Raw genomic sequence first — 18,980 nt, 5'->3', positions numbered from 1 at the left:
GAGTTGGACACAGCAGAGTGACTGAACTGTAGAGGCTTACTGTGAAGAGTGCATCTCTAGGTTTATCCAAGCAGTACGGAATCTCTTTGGTAAGCTGCCTTTGGGAGGATCCCAGTGATCTACCTTCGGGTCTTCATGCTCTTCTGTAAGCCCCACTACTTAAGTGTGGGCTGGACCTCATGGCTCGCATTTAACAAATAGAATATGACAAAGTAATGGAATGTCACTTCTGAGGTTAGGTTACGAAAAAGACCGTGACTTCTGTCCTGCTAGCTTTTTCTCACCCCCTCTGTCTTTTGGAGTTGTCACTAAGGGAGGAGCAAGCTGATGGGCAGTGACTAGTCCGATGGTGAGGCCCACATGGCAGAAAAAGATTGTTCACTTTCATGGGAAGCTGAGACCTCGGGGCGCCCACGGAAGTGAGCTTGGAAGGGAACCTTCCTCAGTCAAGCCTTGCGATGACCATTCCCTAGCTGACACCTGGGGCTATTGAGCTAAAAGTAGTCAACTGAGTCACTCCCAGACTCTTGACTCCCAGAAACTAGGAAACGATTGCTGTGTGTAGTCTTAAGCTGCTCGTGTGTGCTAGTCAGTTCAGTTGTGTCTGACTGGCTCTTTGCAACCCCATGAACTGTAGCCCACCAGGCCCCTCTGTCCATGGCAAGAATACTGAAGTGGGTTGCCATGCCTTTCTCCAGGGGATCTTCCCGACCCAGGGATCGAACCCGCAGCTCTTGTCTCCTGCATTGGCAGACCGGTTCTTTACCACTAGCGCCTCCTGAGAAGCCCATAAGCTGCTCAGTTTGGGGTTACTTTGCTATGCACCAGTAGGAAACCACGACACTCTCTCAAGCAATTGAGTACCTTTCCTGTCTCCTCCCACCTTACCCCACCTCCACCTTTAGTCCTTTGGGAGTTATTACAGTTTCTCCCCAACACCTTTTTAGTTTTTAAAAATGTTTTATCAGGGCATCAAATGCCTTTCCTGCCCATTTCTTCATCTTTCCCTTTGCTTCCAGCCCAGTCGCCACTTTTCGGATGTGTTTAGCAAAAGATGACTCTTGCCGTCATTTCATCCTTTTCTTTGGAGGCCTCCTCTGCGCCTTTTGGAAGTCGTAGAGAGACGCATCTTCCCTGTGGTCTGGAGCCATGGTCTGCAGCCTGCCTTTCTCATCCCTTCTCAAGGAGTATGTCACATGCAGGAGCCACCCGTGGAGTGGTTCTCCAGGGGCCAGTGCAGTGAGGCTGCGACCCTGCTCGCTGTCCAGTCTCCTGGCCCCATGCCCTCCCCATCATCACCTGCTACACGTTGACTTTCTGAAATAAAGTGGCGGCGTACGCTCAGACCAGAGTGTCCAAAACCGAGGTGCGAGACTCCTGGATTCTAGTCTCCCGCCCTGAGCTGCAGCTTTGCTGTGTGAGCCAGAATGTATCTCTCTATCTAGTTTCTGTGTCTGGAAGGCCCAGGTAGTAATAACCACTATCTTCCTCTTTTAACAGAACTTAGGGGCAAGCATTCCTCCACAAGTGCTAGAAAAATGAGTGTTCAATGTTTTAAACCTGAGTGAAATGATTCTACAATTTGCAAACTGTAACAAGCCACCATTGTCCCCAGACCTGTGAAGAGTCATGAAGAAAATAGCACCTCTCTCCTAGAGAAAGTATCTGCCAATTGAAAATTAGATTCTCCTGCACTGCCTCTTTATTCCTTTAGCTTATACTTAATAAAGTGGACATTCGAGGATGGACTTCCCAGTGCCCTCCCTGTGGCCGCAGGCCTATTCACACCATTCCTGACTGCATTAAGTGTCTCTAGTGCAGAGAATTAAGTCACGCTGAAAGTAGACTCTGGGTTTCTCCAAGAGGTCACGGAGAGCCCCTCTTCTCTTGGCAGTCAGCAGCATCCTGATTACATTTCATTTATCTGCTTGGCAGGACTTGGAGGACCAGCTGGGCCCCTGTCTGCACTCATCAAGAGTTAATTTCTGAGTGAGGTGCTGTGGTCATGAACAAGTGCAGAAGGTACCCCGGCGGTCCTGCCAGATGACAGGGGCCCTTAATTAGCAGCGACATTCAATCAGGCTGCTTAACCTGCCCCAGGGCCTAGGTGGTCATGTCCTCACCCGCCTCCCATAAACATAGAACCCGCAGTCGGGCCCAGATGTCTGCACGGCCTGAGATGAGACCAGACACAGGCCCGGGCCTGACACAGGTCCGGGGGATCCCCGGGTGTTGCTTTTATTGATGATGGAGTCGTGAAGGTTCATCAAGATTGGATTTTTTTTTTTCCCCTTTAAAATTTGGAAGCATCTTTTTGTCTTTCCCAACTTCATATTTCCCCAAGTGGCCATCACATTGACTTTCTTTGGTATTAAAAGCAGTCTCTTGTTGCCCCATTCGCGGCATGGCTGAGGACTGCCGATGGCCATTATACAGCAACATGTGGCCAAAGTTAGAATTTTTCACTGGCTTTGAGGTCTGTCTATGTCTATCCTCACTGCAAGTTGTTCCACTGCAAAATGGAGGTGATTGCAGCCCCACCTACCCGACCAAGCTATATTTCTAATATAGAAACAGTTTGCAAAGTGTCAAGTATTGTTCACATCTGAGGTGATATTATTGAACATCAGGATTGGGTTGCTTTTAGTTGACTCATTTGTTATGGCCAAGATGGTATTTATTTTAATGATCACATTTGTGCTTGTGATCTTAGTGCCCAGTTGCCCAGTCGTGTCTGACTCTTTGCAACCCCATGGACTATAGCCCACCAGGCTCCTCTGTCCCTGGTATTTTCCAAGCAAGAATACTGGAGTGGGCTGCCATTTCCTGTTCCTGGGGATCTTCCCAACCCGTGTCTCTAAAGTCTCTTGCATCAGCAGGCGGATTCTTTACCATTGTGCCACCTGCAAAGGCCAATGGGCCCCATACTAAAGCCTGGTGTGGTTGGTGGATATTTTATATTGGGCAAGCCAGTATTTTCCTAGAAATGCGATCTAATATTACAGCATTTAATAAGTAGAAAATATAAGTACTGTTTTTAAATTCTGGCCAGGAGACTCTAATGCACATTAAGGACCACAGCGGGTCAGTGCAGGAGGAGCTTAGCTCAGTGTGACTTCTCATTTAGTCATGAGACCTTCCAGGCCCCATTTCATTGGAGGAACTGACGGTGGGCTGTTTCATCATTTCTGTGGTTCAGGGCCAGTAATTTCAGAAGGAAGGTCCACTGTGAAGTCCTCAAGCTGTCTTGATTACTTCTGGGTGAGTGAGTCTTGCCTCTGATGGCTTATGACAAACCTAGCATCTTTACTGACTCCAATGAGTAAACTAGATTTACTTATCTCAAGTGGCTTGAAATTCTTTCTGGTGATCAGCAAAAGTGGAGGCAGCTCCCCACGCCCTTGTTGGCGATGCAGCATCACACTAAAGTGTTAGTAGCTCAGTTGCGTCTGACTCTTTGTGACCCCACGGACTGTAGCCTGCCAGGCTCCTGTGTCCGTGGAATTCTCCAGGTAAGAATACTGGAATAGGTTGTCATTCACTTCTTCAGGGGATCTTCCTGACCCAGGGGTTGAACCTGGGTCTCCTGTGGATTCTTTACTATCTGAGCCACCAGGGAAGCCCCAAAATGTCACATGTGGGTGAGTTGACAGTTACAGCACCTGCTGGGAGCATTGCACTGAGCTGGGGGACTGCCCAGGAAGAACTCGTGGGCCTTGTGGAGCCTCGCCATGGGAAGAGCTTGGTAGAGCGCATGCTCATTTAAGGCAGAAATGCTCAGCATTTTAAATGTTACCATACATTTTAAGCTTCCTTCTTCACTTACCTGGCAGATTGCAGCGTGCTGTGTCTTGGTGTAATGAAGCATCATGTTGGTATAGCAAAAAGGAAACTGCCCTCTTGACAGGAATTCGGTGTCAGCGGAAGCCCATGGTCCGGTGCGGGGCATCGCCTGGGAGTGGACGTGTGTGTTTGTGTGGGTGTGCAGCCTTCTTTCTGACGGGAAGTCAAGACCAAACTGCCCATTACATCGCTTAATTCCACCTGATGGTTTCCTGAAATGACTGTTGGAGAGCAAATCCTTCTCTGTTTGCAGGCTCTTTTATTTTTTAACTTGTGGTTTCTCCCCCCCCAACTTTTGCTTTGGAAACATGGAAATGATTTGTGCAGAATTATTTTGATGAAGAGTAAAGAACTGAAAGGGTGGAGTAAATCAGTCACCAGATCGTTACTGCAGCCAAAACCCACTGGAGCCAAAAGCTGTTGGCTCATCCGGAACTTTGCTCTGGGCCTGGTGGGCATAAACTGGAACCTTGGCAATAAACTTCTGGACACTAGGTCACCCCATGCCAGGGTCTCTGGAATCCAGATTTAGCACTACACATGCTTCCTTGTTCTGAAAGGAGAAAGCATGACATTAAATGCTAGGAAAATCTGTTCCATCCTCAACGTGGAAATATTGATGCTAGATACAGAATATGGAGAAGGAGGCTGTGGGCCGTTTATCTGCCTGGCTCCTGGCCAACCAGCATGCACCTCATTCTCTATGGTGGTGCTTTGAACTTTTACATCGAGAAGATCGTCTTGTCATTAGCGACTGGTGTGCAGGATAGCTACTCCTATGGCAAGTTCTGGGTACCTTGGCCTTTGAATTCCTAGCAGTGTGTCTAGGCCTGCTCACTGTAGCCATGACAACCAGTGTTAGGTGTGGGATTCACTTTTCGTTCAATGTCTAAGGGCTTCCCTTGTGCCTCAGCTGGTAAAGAATCCACCTGCAATGTGGGAGACCTGGGTTCGATCCCTGGGTTGGGTAGATTCCCCTGGATTGGGTAGATTCCCCTGGAGAAGGGAAAGTCTACCCGCTACAGTGTTCTGGCCTGGAGAATTCCGTGCACTGTATAGCCCGTAAAGTCGTAAAGAATCAGACACGACTGAGTGACCTTCACTGTTGCTTTCAGCTTCATAAGGTTAGGAACTTGAATCTGCACAAAGTTCTTTTCTCACATCATTCATTTTCAATTTAATCATACTTACCCATGCCTGTACTTATGTCTGCATCTCGAAAATGAGATTTAGAGGTCATATTTTGGGTTTATTGCCATATTCCTGTTTTATTTTCCAAACACTCCCTGAAATAACTAATATTCAGTTCAGTTCAGTCGCTCAGTGGTGTTTGACTCTTTACGAAGTCGTGAACTGCAGCACGCCAGGCCTCCCTGTCCATCACCAACTCCTGGAGTTCACTCAAACTCATGTCCATCGAGTCAGTGATGCCATCCAACTACCTCATCCTCTGTCGTCCCCTTCTCCTCCTGCCCTCAATCTGTCCCAGCATCAGGGTATTTTCCAATGAGTCAGCTCTTCGCATCAGGTGGCCAGAGTATTTGAGTTTCAGCTTCAACATCAGTCCTTCCAGTGAACACTCAGGACTGATCTCCTTTAGGATGGATTGGTTGGATCTCCTTGCCGTCCAAGGGACTCTCAAGAGTCTTCTCCAACACCACAGTTCAAAAGCATCAGTTCTTCAGTGCTCGGCTTTCTTTATAGTCCAATTCTCACATCCATACATGACTACTGGAAAAACCATAGCCTTGACTAGATGGATCTTTGTTGGCAAAGTAATGTATCTGCTTTTTAATATGCTGTCTAGGTTGATCATAGCTTTTCTTCCAAAGAGCAAGTATCTTTTAATTTCACGGCTGCAGTCACCATCTGCAGTGATTTTGGAGCCCCCCTTCCCCCCCAAAAAAATCTGTCACTGTTTCCATTGTTTGCCCATCTATTTGCCATGAAGTGATGGGACTGGATGCCATGATCTTAGTTTTCTGAATGTTGAGTTTTAAGCAGCCTTTTCCCTTTCCTCTTTCACTGTCATCAAGAGGCTCTTTAGTTCTTCTTCGCTTTTTACCATAAGCATGGTGGCATCTGCATATCTGAGGTTATGAATATTTCTCCTGGCAATCTTGGTTCCAGCTGGTGCTTCATCCAGCCCAGCGTTTCTCATGATGTGCTCTGCATAGAAGTTAAATAAGCAGGGTGACAGTATACAGCCTTGACGGACTCCTTCCTTTCTGGATTTGGAACCAGTCTGTTGTTCCAGGTCCAGTTCTAACTGTTGCTTCTTGACCTGCCCACAGATTTCTCAGGAGGCAGGTCAGGTAGTCTGGTATTCCATCTCTTGAAGAATGTTTCAGTTTGTTGTGATCCACACAGTCAAATGCTTTGGTGTAGTCAATAAAGCAGAAATAGATGTGTTTCTGGAACTCTCTTGCTTTTTCCATGATCCAGCGGATGTTGGCAATTTGATCTCTGGTTCCTCTGCCTTTTCTAAAACCAGCTTGAATGTCTGGAGGTTCACAGTTCACATTGCTGAAGCTTGGCTTGGAGAATTTTGAGCATTACTTTACTAGCGTGTGAGATGACTGCAGTTGTGTGGAAGTTTGAGCATTCTTTGGCATTGCCTTTCTTTGGGATTGGAATGAAAACTGACCTTTTCCAGTCCTGTGCCCACTGCTGAGTTTTCCAGATTTGGTGGCATATTGAGTGCAGCACTTTCACAGCAGCATCTTTAAGATTTGAAATCGTTCAACTGGAATTCCATCAGCTCCACTAGCTTTGTTCGTAGTGATGCTTCCTAAGGCCCACTTTACTTCACATTTCAGGATGTCTGGCTCTAGGTGAGTGATCACACCATCGTGATTATCTTGGTCGTAAAGATCTTTTTTGTACAGTTCTTCCGTGTATTCTTGCCACCTCTTCTTAATATCTTCTGCTTCTGTTCAGTCCATACCATTTCTGTCCTTTATTGTGCTCATCTTTGCATGAAATGTTCCCTTGGTATCTCTAAGTTTCTTAAAGAGGTCTCTAGTCTTTCCCATTCTATTGTTTTCCTCTATTTCTTTGCACTGATCACTGAGGAAGGCTTTCTTATCTTTCCTTGCTATTCTTTGGAACTCTGCATTCAATTGGGTATATCTTTCCTTCTGTCCTTTGCCTTTCACGTCTCTTCTTTTCTCAGCTATTTGTAAGGCCTCCTCAGAGAAGCATTTTGCCTTTTTGTGTTTCTTTTTCCTTGGAATGGTCTTGATCACTGACTCCTGTACAATGTCACAAACCTCCATCCACAGTTCTTCAGGCCCTCTGTCTATCAGATCTAATCCCTTGAATCTATTTCTCACTTCTACTGTATAGTCGTAACGGATTTGATTTAGGTCATACCTGAATGGTTTGGTGGTTTTCCCTACTTTCTTCAATTTAAGTCTGAATTTGGCAATAAGGAGTTCATGATCTGAGCCACAGTCAGCTCCTGGTCTTGGTTTTGCTGACTGTATAGAGGTTCTCCATCTTTGGCTGCAAAGAACATAATCAATCTGATTTCAGTATTGACCATCTGGTGGTGGCCATGTGTAGAGTCATCTCTTGTGTTGTTGGAAGAAGGTGTTTGCCATGACCAGTACGTTCTCTTGGCAAAACTCTGTTAGCCTTTGACCGGCTTCATTTTGTACTACAAAAAGCTACTTTTTTAATAAATCAAAACACAACATTCAAAAAACTAAGATCATTGCATCTGGTCTCATCACTTCATGGCAAATAGATGGGGAAACAATGGAAACACTGACAGGCTTTATTTTCTTGGGCTCCAAAATCACTGTAGATGACTGCAGCCATGAAAATTAAAAGATACTTGCTCCTTGGAAGAAAAGCTGTGACAGACCTGTCAGTTCAGTTCAGTTCAATTGCTCAGTCATGTTCAACTCTTTGTGACCCCATGGACTACAGCACACCAGGCTTCCCTGTCCATCACCAACTTCCAGAGCTTGCTCAAACTCATGTCCATCAGGTTGGTGATGCCATCCAAGTATCTCATCCTCTGTCGTCCCCTTCTTCTCCTGCCTTCAATCTTTCCCAGCATCCGGGTCTTTTCCAATGACTCAGGTCTTCGCATCACATGGCCAAAGTATTGGAGTTTCAGCTTCAGCACCAGCCTTTCCAATGAATATTCAGGACTTATTTCCTTTAGGATGGACTGATTGGATCTCCTTGCAGTCCAAGGGACTTTCAAGAGTCTTCTCCAACACCACAGTTCAAAGGCATCAATTCTTTGGCGCTCCGTTTTCTTTATGGTCCGGAAAAACGATAGCCTTTACTAGATGGACCTTTGTTGACAAAGTAATGTCTCTGCTTTTTAACATGCTGTCTAAGTTGGTGGTGAGAACCCCATGAACAGTAGTCTAGCCCCAGGCAACCACTAACACTAAATGACTTCTATAAGCCTCTGTTTCTTTATCTGTAAGATGGTAATAACAGCGGCCATCAGCTTTTTCTAGTCATGAGTAAATAAGGCATCATTCAAAAGTTGCAGGTAAACATGAGTGAAATCCAAGGCAAATGTCAATTGTATATGTAGAGAATATTTGTGGCAGAGGAAATATTCCATGACTCCTAACCGTGTTTCGTTTCCCTCCTGGGCACACACACCTCCTTTCAGCCGGGTTGGTGTTGTGTGGGTATCCAGGGTTCGGGATGGATGTGAATTGTGTATGTTCCAGGCCTGGCCCAGAGGAGTCTCCCACTCTCCCTTGGGATCTTGGAGGTCCTGTGGGAAGATGGTGGTGTCACAAGTTGGGAAGGGCTTGCCCTGAGTCACCACTTGGAGGACAGCCACCTGACTAGCCTTGGACTTGTGCATTGCACTTGGAATTGTTGGAGCTAACTTTAGCATACCCTGATGAATCACAATTTTTGGAAGAGAATATTATTTGTTACCATTAATGTATAATTTTACTTTTATGTATTTTGCATTATACCTATTATAAATATAACATACTGTTGTTGAAGGTCATTTATACCCTATATATGACATTACTGTAAAAAGTACAAGTGAAAATCAATGTACTTGCAATTTTTAATATAGGAAACAATTATTCACAATGAAGCAAGTCCATATGTTAAATTTTACTAAATTTTTGTGCATATCTTGACCAACAGGAGAAATTATAGACTCAGTGAGGGGTGAATTCCTGCTGGAAACATTAACAATAATAAAATAATATTAAGTGCCATTGATTAAGCACTTTTACCACATGGCAGGCGTATAGTGCTAAGAACTTTGCAGATGTGATAGGAATGTGCCTTGAAATGAGACTTTTCTTCTTGTCTTTCAAATTCCTTTCATTTTTAAGATTGAATTGGCTTTTTCTTTTTCTGCACTATCATACCCCCTCCCCATTGTTAGAATAGAATGTGACTCAGATGATTGCCCTGGGACCTAATTATGTACGAGAATCTGATTTCTGAGATGTCACAGGGCAGCAACTACTGAAATCAATTTCTCGTAGGTTGTTGCAGGTTGAAAAATGACGTGTCTCTGTTGTGAACTGGGTGTGTTTGGGCTGGCGTGCATCACATGAATGATTATTCAGGCTTTCATGGTTTAACAGTGACTTACCAGTCTGTTCTTTAATTCTCCTGTGTGAGTATGTCCAGCCAAATACCATTTTCTGTCAGCTTCATCCATCTGAATTAACTATCCATGTACTACAGCCACAGTAGAAATTTCCACCGAGGCTAATGCTCCCACTGATGATATGGCCACAGCAGCTACAAGTGCTTCACAAAGAACTGACTTCAAGGTTTGAATCCAGACTCTTTCCTTCAACATTGTTCTCTCCTTGCAAAAGTGGTGGACAGAATCCACACCCCAAAGTAAAGGAATTGTAGCCACCACTGAACTTACCATTCTACTGTAATTAGTTGCACAACCCTGTGATTTGGGCTAATTACTGTGTTGCCATCTTCTCACATTTGAGAACTGAGATTTTGAAACTGGAGTGACTTCCTGGGCTGAATCTGGGACTCTGATTCATAAAGTCCAGTTTTTTTGTCCTTAGAAAGCTGGCAGATCCAAACAAGAGTTGTATTGAACCCTGTGGGCACCACTAGGGATAGGAACCCAAATTCTTTCAGATCAGAGATGTTGGGGAGACTACTTTTTTAGCTCAAGCTGACCACAGGATGGTAAGGGGCATGAGCGGTGCGATGTGTACCCTGGTCCCCCACTTTAAATATCAACTCTAAACTGATGGCTTTCAACTTTACATCACCTGATGTTTGGATTCTCACAGTTCTGAAAACATTCTGGAAATATCTTATGAAGTTAAATATACACTCACCATATGACCCAGCAACATTACTCCTGGGGGTTCACCCCAGACAAGGGAAAACAGTCCACACAAAGACTTGTACATGGTTGTTCATAGCAGCTTCATTCATAATAGCTCCAAACAGGAAAGCCAAATATTTGTTAAGTTGTAATTGATAGACAAGTTGCTGGGATACTTCTCAGCAAGTAAAAGGTGCAGAATATTAGTACATGCAACAACATGCATGGAGCTCAGAAATACTGTGCTCAGTGAAAATCCATGGTTCTTAACCTGCTCAGAAGTTTTACATCCCTTTCTCCTAGACACATATATGCACACATAGGTGTGAGGCCTCAGAAATGGCAAGCACACTCCCTACCTCAGGTCCTCCCCTGCCTAGACCATTCCACTCCCAAATACCTTGCCTGCTCATGTTTCCTTCAGATCTCTGTTCACACATCACCTTACGAGAGAGGCCTTTCCTGTCCATCCTTTATAGAACAGAAGACGGCATCCTCTACTCTTTCTCTTACCTCCTTACCTAATATGTAATGTATTTATTTGTATGTTTGTTTAATATCTGCCTCCTTCCAGAATTATGCCTGTTCTGTTTACTGTTGTATTTCTTGTCCCCTGGAAACTAGTGTTATCTTTATACATTCTCAGTAAATAATTGCTAAGTAAAGAATATGAAGGAACACAAGTCAGAATGTTGGCAGACAGATAGGATGAGATTTTGTGTGACCTGTCAAGATATATGCCATTGAGCTGTGTTAGCAGCTTTCCCCTTGTTTGCCTTTTCATTCATTCATATGCTGGACAGGCTCTGACTCTGTTTAGGTTTGAGAAACTGATGACATGCACACCAGGAAGGAGTGCAGATGCCTTTAATACCTCATTTCATGTTAAAATGGGAAATCCTTTCATTTTTGCAACGGTATTAAGATCGAGCTTTTTACACAAACAATTCATTAAATGATGTGTAGCATACTGATCTGGGGCTTCCCAGGTGGCTCAGTTGTACAGAGTCCGCCTGCCAGTGCAGGAGATGATGGTTCGATCTCTGGGTCCGGATGATCCCCAGGAGAAGGAAATGGCAACTTATTCCAGTATTCTTGCCTGGAAAATTCCGTGAACAGAGGAGCCTGGCAGGCTACAGTTCACAGGGTTGCAGAATCAGACACGACTGAGCGACTGAGAAGCAGCGTGCTAACTTTTAGTATGCTTCCTTATCCCCTGCGCCATTTATAAAAATATACATATATAAGCCAAAACTAGGAGAAAACAGTTTTCATAATATTTACAAAACTTTGGTCTTTACAATGCTATTAAAAGAACTGTGGACATGGAAGCAACCCTGTTTTCTGACATTATCCCCCCATTCTGTTGCAGAAAATTTATTTTACACCAGATTAGAAGATTTTAGACGTAGCACAAAATACTGTCTTTGAGTGTCACAGCCTTAATTTACATAGGCTTAGTGTTAAGAGAGATTGTCATCAAATTGCTGTCATATCTTAATAGTAAAAAGAAACATGCTTTTCCCAGAAAACTTTGTAAATTCAGGAAATTGATCATCTGACTAATAGGTCATTTGGAGAACTGACCTAGACCTATTGACATTTATTACGTCTTTTCTGTATCTACTGAGAATGTCTCATGATTTTCCTCATTATGATGGATTACACTGATGCATTTTTTTCTGACATTAAACCATCCTTGCATTTCTAGGATGAACACTACGATTACAATGTATTATACATAAGATGCACCATTGAATTCGGTTGGCCAGCATCTCATTTAGAATTTTCACATCAATGTTTGTAAGTGAGGAGGGCCTCTTTTTTTTTTTTCCCTTGCTTACTTACTTAGAACTGAGATTATACTAGAATCATGAAGCAAATCAGGCAGTTTTCCCCCTTTTGCTAATTTGTGGAACATAATGGAATGTTTTCCCAGTTACTAATTGCAGCTGTTTTGAACCCCAGTTGTGCTCGGTTTACTTAAGCCACCAAAATATTTTTTAAAACTTTGTCCTTAATTAACCTTTTAAATTAAAAAGATACTTTTCTAGTCTCCCTGTTTTTCTTTTTTCCAGTGAGTGACCTAAATTAACTGTCGAGTTAATTTTTAATGAATATTTATCCACTCGTTCATTAGACATGCGTTTAGATTTATTAGGTATTTGCTCTGCACAGGGCATTATCCCAGGCACTGGGGGAGAGATGAATGGCAAGAACCATGCCCTCATTTGTTCCAGGGTTCGCTCACCAGTTATTACTACCCAAGGCAGCATGTCTCATTCTGTGAAAGAAAGGGCTTGAACCAGGTGGGACTTTCAGACGTTTGTGTCTCATGAAATAATAATTTTGTCTGTTTATTGAGCCATAAAGGAATCACGTCCCAAATTTCCTAGCTTCAGTTAGAAACATATACATAGTCATTCATCAGATGTATGTGAAGTATGTACTATATGCTTGGCAGTGTGTGTGGCACAGAAACTGTGAAGTCGATTTCAGCGCGTGTGCACTTATTTTTGTCCGACTCTTTGCAACGCCGTGGACTATAGCCTGCCAGGCTTCTCTGTCCATGGGATTTCATGCGCAAGAAATACTGGAGTGGGTTGTCATTTCCTCCTCCAAGGGAATCTTCCTGATCCAGGGATCCAGCTTGTGTCTCCTGCATCGGCAGGCAGATTCTTGACCACTGAGCCACCAGGGAAGCTGTCGATTTCAGTAATTTGTGTCAGAGATTGTTAGTACTTTGGCATCTGCATACTGTCATCATTTGCTCCCATTTCGAATATATTAAAATGTGTTTGAGGGCATGAGCTGCTCCGGAGGAGACTCCTGTGTCTCCACGTTCTTCCAGCCCTGCTGTGCTCACGAGCTCACAGATGCTTGTCACTGAGCACCATCCACATCTCTTAAGCATAACAGGAGATGCAGTTCTACCCTTTTTTCCGTGTTTGCACCCCAGGTGTGATGACGTCCCACTGTTACCACGCTCTGTGGTTTTCAAAAAGAAATCAGGGGTTTCTAAAGTCTTAGCCTGGTGCCTCCGGAAAAGGCGGTGGCACCCCACTCCAGTACTCTTGCCTGGAAAATACCATGGATGGAGGAGCCTGGTGGGCTGTAGTCCATGGGGTTGCTAAGAGTCGGACACGACTGAGCGACTTCACTTTCCCTTTTTACTTTCATGCATTGGAGAAGGAAATGGCAACCCACTCCAGTGTTCTTGCCTGGAGAATCCCAGGGACGGGGGAGCTTGGTGGGCTGCCGTCTATGGGGTTGCACAGAGTCGGACATGACTGAAGTGACTTAGCAGCAGCAGCCTGGTGCCTCAGCCAGAGAAGCAAAGTCAGACGTCTTCCTTTCCCTGGACTTACTCACCCCCCTGCTGACCTTCCGTGGTCTGGTCTCAGGGCTGTAAGTGCCATCTCCATGATAATGGTTCCCAAATGAGTGTGTGCATGCTAAGTCACGCTAAGTCGCTTCAGTCATGCCCGACTCTTTGAGACCCCAAAGACCGTAGCCCACCAGGCTATCCATGAGGTTCTCCAGGCAAGAACACTACAGTGGGAGGGAGGTGGGAGGGGGGTTCAGGATGGGGGACACATGTACATACATGGCTGATTCATGTCAGTGTATGAAGGCCTCAGAATTGCTGCTTCTTTTATTCAGTATAAAAATCCAGAATCCAGATCTACAAAGCCCTAACCCTGCTTTCTCCATGCCCCCCACATGCACCCACCAGCTCACATGCCTTCCCCCCTCCCCTGCAAAATGCACTTAGCACCTTGGTAACTTTGTTCTTCCTCTGACTATTCTGCGCCTTTGGCCTTCCTGTCCCCACTGCTTGGAGCTCTCCTCTTTCAGACACCTTCTCGGTGAACTCTCTCACTGCCCTTCTGCTCTCTGATCAAAGGTCTGATCAGCAGGGTCTTCCTTGACCTTTCAACACAAAAACAACACCCCATCCCTGTCCCTTTCTTTCCCCGTCACTCTTCTATTTTAACCACGTTGACAATCTGTGTATTTACCTGTTAATTTGCATACCACCCCCTCACTGCCGTGCCCCCCCCCCCCAACAGGAGTGCTTCGTCGGGAGCAAGGACAAAGCATTTTCACTGTAACAACCCATCTAGAGCCTGGATGAGGGTCTGCCACATAGTCTGCATTCGCTGAACTAGACGTATCCAGGCCAATGTGACCCAAGGAGCTTAAGGAGCTTGCCCCTTGGGAAAAGTCGTTCCAGGAAGTCCACAATGGGCGGCCCCATTTGCATCTCCAGCTGGTCTTTAGCCTAAGCTCAGACTCTAGGGTGAGCCGTAAAACACATTCTATTGAAAAGCAAGCTGCTTTTTACATAGCCATGTTATGGGCTTCAGCTATCTGTCCGCGTAGCTCCTAACTTAGCGGACTGTCATAGCAACCCTATGAATGAGGCAGCAGTTACCCCCATTTGATAGCTGACGAGCCTGAGGCTCAGAGAGGTTATGTAGTTGCCCAAGATTCTTGGCTGGAAATATCGGAGACAAGAGAAGCCGACCATTTGTTCTAATAGTATCTTTTCTCACTGCAGGCATATTTCTTTGGAGTCTGATTTATGTTCAACATTTTCGCAAATTTTCCATGATTTCTACTCCGTAATTCTGGTGTGCATTTGTTTCAATATAAAAATACTATCTTAACCTATCTCTTGGCTTACTCAGTATTTTTGCTTCTTGGAGTAACTCGAATGCACCCTAGTGAGGAGGTACCGTTATTCTGTGTTTTTGTGAATCCTCTGATGGACACGCGCGTCGGGGTGTTCTTAACAGATTGTGAGAAGCAGGGGCCCTACAGAAAGTAATTATTCTGTCGACTTAAAAAATAGTCATAACCTAGAGATGGAGAGTTATGTTTTATTTGGTGAGAATTTTTAGGTCTTCAAATCCAGGAAACAGCATCTCAAAGTGGCCTGAGAGAACTGTTCCGAGGAAGCAAAGGGGGGAGAAATCAGATTATACAGAAATCTGCAACAAGGGTCAGGTAGTCTGAACATCAAAAGATAATTGTTAGTTAAGGAAAACCAGATATCTCGAGTTAAGGAATTTAGGGCTTTTCTGTGCATGGGAAGATGCGTGCATCTGGGCTCACTGAGATCATTCCTTTCATACGCATCTCAGCTATCTGGGCCCAGCGTCCTGCAGTTTGATTTCTCACATCCTTAGTTCTGCTCACCGGAGGGACTGGTGGCAGCCTGATGGCTACTGGTTCACAGGTGGTGTTTTTCCCGGGCGCCCTCCAGGCTCAGAAATTCACATATCGAAGGCCGAAATCACTGATGACTGTGGCATCCTTGTTTATTCCTATGGCAGGAAATACTCCATTTCTCACTTCTAAGGTAATGTCCAGAAATGAATGAAATATTAGAAAAGTTTATTTTAAAAAATCTTCAAATTGAGGTTCAGTTGATGCTGAGTTGTATGAGCTGTTATATATAAACAGCTTGGCTAATACCCCTTTATCAGTCATTCCACTTGCAAATATTTTCCCGCATTTAGTAAGGCTGTCTTTTTGGCTTTGTCAGTAGTTTTCCTTTGCTGTGTTCAAAAAGCTTTTTATTAGGGCAAAGTGAAGTTAAAGTCATTCAGTCGTGTCTGACTCTTTGCAACCCCATGGACTATATAGTCCATGGAATTCTCCAGGCTAGAATACTAGAGTGGGTAGCCTCTCGCTTCTCCAGGGGATCTTCCCAACCCAGGGGTTGAACCCAGGTCTCCCACATTGTGGGCGGATTCTTTACCAGCTGATCCACAAGGAAGCCCGAGAACACTGGGGTGGGTAGCCTATCCCTTCTCCAGCGGATCTTCCCAACCCAGGAATCGAATCAGGGTCTCCTGCATTACAGGCAGATTCTTTAGCAACTGAGCTATCAGGGAAGCCCTGATATTAGGTCAGAAGGGTAATTTAAAGACTCAACCAGGAGGATCCCCTGGAGGAGGAAATGGCAACCCACTCCAGTATTCTTGCTGGAGAATCCCACAGACAGAGTAGCCTGGTGGGCTATGGTCCATGGGTCCCAAAGAGTTGGACACAGCATACATAAGTGACTTAGCATACGTAATGATCTCAAGAACTTTAACTTTTTATTTTTCTAAATAAAGTAAAAGTGTCTCCTTTTTGTAGAAATCATCTGAGCCTGTGAACAGATCATTTAATTAGAGATAAAGGCACATTAGGGATTCAAGTTTGTAAACATTTCTACGAAGATAGGAAAGTGCTTGCAAATCTCAATAACAGTGGGATGAAGAGGAATTACTACACATTTCCCTCCATATCCAGTACTGGTCAGCGGACCCAGGTTCTGGATAATCTTAGATCCAGTTACCACAAGGTCGTTTAGCAGGTGACTTCATAGGAAATTACCAGTATAGTGAGGATGTAGATAGCATTTTCCATCCAAGGCATTGTGAGAAGGCTTCTCTTCCCAGAGGCTTTCCGCCATCTTCCTTTTCCCTCCCTTGGCTGTAGTTCCAAGAAGCACCACGTGTCTTAATAGCGCCATGGTTCTGAGATAAGACGATAGCTGTAGGTTTCATTATTTGAGAGCACTTATTTGATGTGGGTACCAGGCTTCCCCAGGTGGCGCTAAGTGGTAAAGAACCCATCTGCCAATGCAGGAGACTTAAGAGACCTGGGTTTGGTCCCTGGGTCTAGAAGATCCCGTGGAGGAGGGCATGTTATCCCACTCCAGTATTCATGCCTGGAGAGTCCCATGGACAGAGGAGCCTGGCAGGCTTCGGTCCATAGGGTCACAAAGAATCAGACAGGACTGAAGCGACCTGGCACTCACATAACAGGCATGCCTCTTGCTAGCTCTGTGACTCTGAATGAGTAACTTCACCTTCTCCATCTGCAAGTGGGGTTGCATTAAGATCAATACTGTTCCCCAACGTGGAGCCCTGTCCTGAGGATTGAATGAGGATTGAATGAGATCACCAGCAGGGGCTCACCTGGGCTGATGGAATGAAACCAGTTGCAGACGAGGCTCCTCCTCTGCAGGAATCCCAGGAAAGTGTCACTGGTGCAGGTCTGTTGAAACCAGAGGAATGGCAGTGATTTTCTGTGGCTCCACCCAGCCCTTCTGCCCTATAACAACCCGCTGCTTGTCACCAGGTGGCAGCTGCTCCCAGAGCAAGCTTGTCTTCCTGCCGTGTGACCAAGAAAAAAAAAAAAAGGCTGCCAGCCCCCAGGGATTAGCGCTGGGCGCCGGTGGAGTGGCCGCCCGGTGATTTAACCAGGGTCCTTTTGCAGGTTTCACTCTTGGCACCTGGCTAATGGGATGGGGATTTAGGGACCCGACAGCGAGACTGCCTTTTCCTGCTCTGCGCAGCACAGTCCTGCGTGCCTTGGCCACAGGCAGCCTGGGTGTCAAGGCGCACGCTCCTCCCCTTCCAAGGCTGCGCCGTGCCTTCCTGGACACGGCTCTTACTTTGCCGCTTTTCCTCGGGGGGGGGGGGGGGGGTCACTGCAGAAACCTGCTCCATCCATTCCAAGTGGCCCTTTCTAAGTGATGTGAGAACACCCATTCTAACCTGGCCTTTTTTTTTTTTTTCAACCCTTTCCCCCTCTTTCCTTTTTTCTCTTCCCTTTGCAAAGATGTTTTTTTCTTCTGGGGGTGGCTCCCCACAAGGTTTCTGAAGCCACGGAAACTGAATCCTTGTGCTTCTCGCAGACAGGCCCCTGTGACGCAGCCGCACTCCACATGGCCCCGTAGCCCCTGCCCATGTGGCCCCGTAGCCCCGTAGTCCCCCCCACCTCCGTCACGTGCTCCGAGAGGGCCCACCTTCCAGGGTGCCCCGGTGGTGCTGCTCTGTGCCCCAGCCTGCCCGTTGGCGGTTTCCCCATCACTCTCTATTTCTCTCATACAGTGCAAACCCACCTACAATAGGTTACATTTAATGGGGTGAGAAAAATCCACACTGGAAGAGAAAAGTCACAGGTGAGGTCAGACTGCTTCCTCCTGGGAGGGCAAACGATAGTCTCCCTTCTGGCTCCCACACCGAAAATTCTCCTACAAAAGAGCTCTTTTTATGTTTGATGTATTGCTTTTAAAAAACAAATCCTTCATGTTTTTTTCATTTTTGGTTCATACCTCTTGGCCGACCCAGCAGGAATTTGGCAGCTGAAGGCAATGCTTCTCGCAAACTCTCAAAGCTGCCTCCCTGAGAGTCACCGGCTGCTGAGGGGGACTGGGTGCCTGGCCGGGAGGCAGGCTGGGGAGGGCTGGGTGTGCCATTCCAGTCTGCAAGAGTTAAAGGGCTTACAGTGTTGACACTGATAGTGTGGCGGGGGAGCTCCTTACACAGGTTTTGCTAGTTGCTGTATGTCTGAAATTTATTTATAATCGAGTGTTTTTTAAGAGTTACCCAAGGCACAGCACAGTATGTATGGATTTTGTTTTGGACGAGCCCATATCTTGGTATTTTTTCCCAGTGTGAAATCTCTTCTACTATGATTCATGTTCCAGAAGATCTCCAAGAAGTTATATTTAACCCACTGTAAATATAAGCAAGCTCAAACAAAGGCACACCTTAATTTATTACTTCATTTTATTCTATTTACAAAGCACACTGTCCAACACCTGAATTTGTTGCTTTAAAAAAAAAACCAGAAGCCACGCCAGTGCCACTTCAACAGTTCTGCTGACTCCATAATTGTTTTTAAATGGAGAGAACACCAGAATTACCATCTTGTGCTTCTGGAAACTCAAGCGTTCTGCAGGAGGCTGAGGAATTGACGGCTTGCCAGAAGGGTTATACAGCATCGCCTGACCCTCGTTCCAGTGCAG

At 45.4% G+C, this 18,980-nt stretch overlaps 1 protein-coding gene and 1 long non-coding RNA gene across 4 annotated transcripts in view; one reads left to right on the top strand and one right to left on the bottom strand.

Annotated features, from left to right (window-relative positions):
* HLCS (holocarboxylase synthetase) overlaps positions 1–18,980 on the top strand; it is a 192,822-nt gene that overhangs the window by 145,969 nt on the left and 27,873 nt on the right. The gene's annotated exons all lie outside the window — the stretch shown is intronic.
* Positions 15,029–17,504, bottom strand: LOC128056272 (uncharacterized). Its single transcript, XR_008200162.1, has 2 exons — positions 17,143–17,504; positions 15,029–15,525 (listed from the first exon to the last, which is right to left on the bottom strand). It is a non-coding gene; the product is annotated as an uncharacterized LOC128056272 (long non-coding RNA).

This window comes from Budorcas taxicolor, chromosome 1 (genome assembly GCF_023091745.1).
Source record: "Budorcas taxicolor isolate Tak-1 chromosome 1, Takin1.1, whole genome shotgun sequence".
NCBI classification, from domain to species: Eukaryota; Metazoa; Chordata; class Mammalia; order Artiodactyla; family Bovidae; genus Budorcas; species Budorcas taxicolor.
This window is presented reverse-complemented; position numbering and strand designations above follow the sequence as displayed.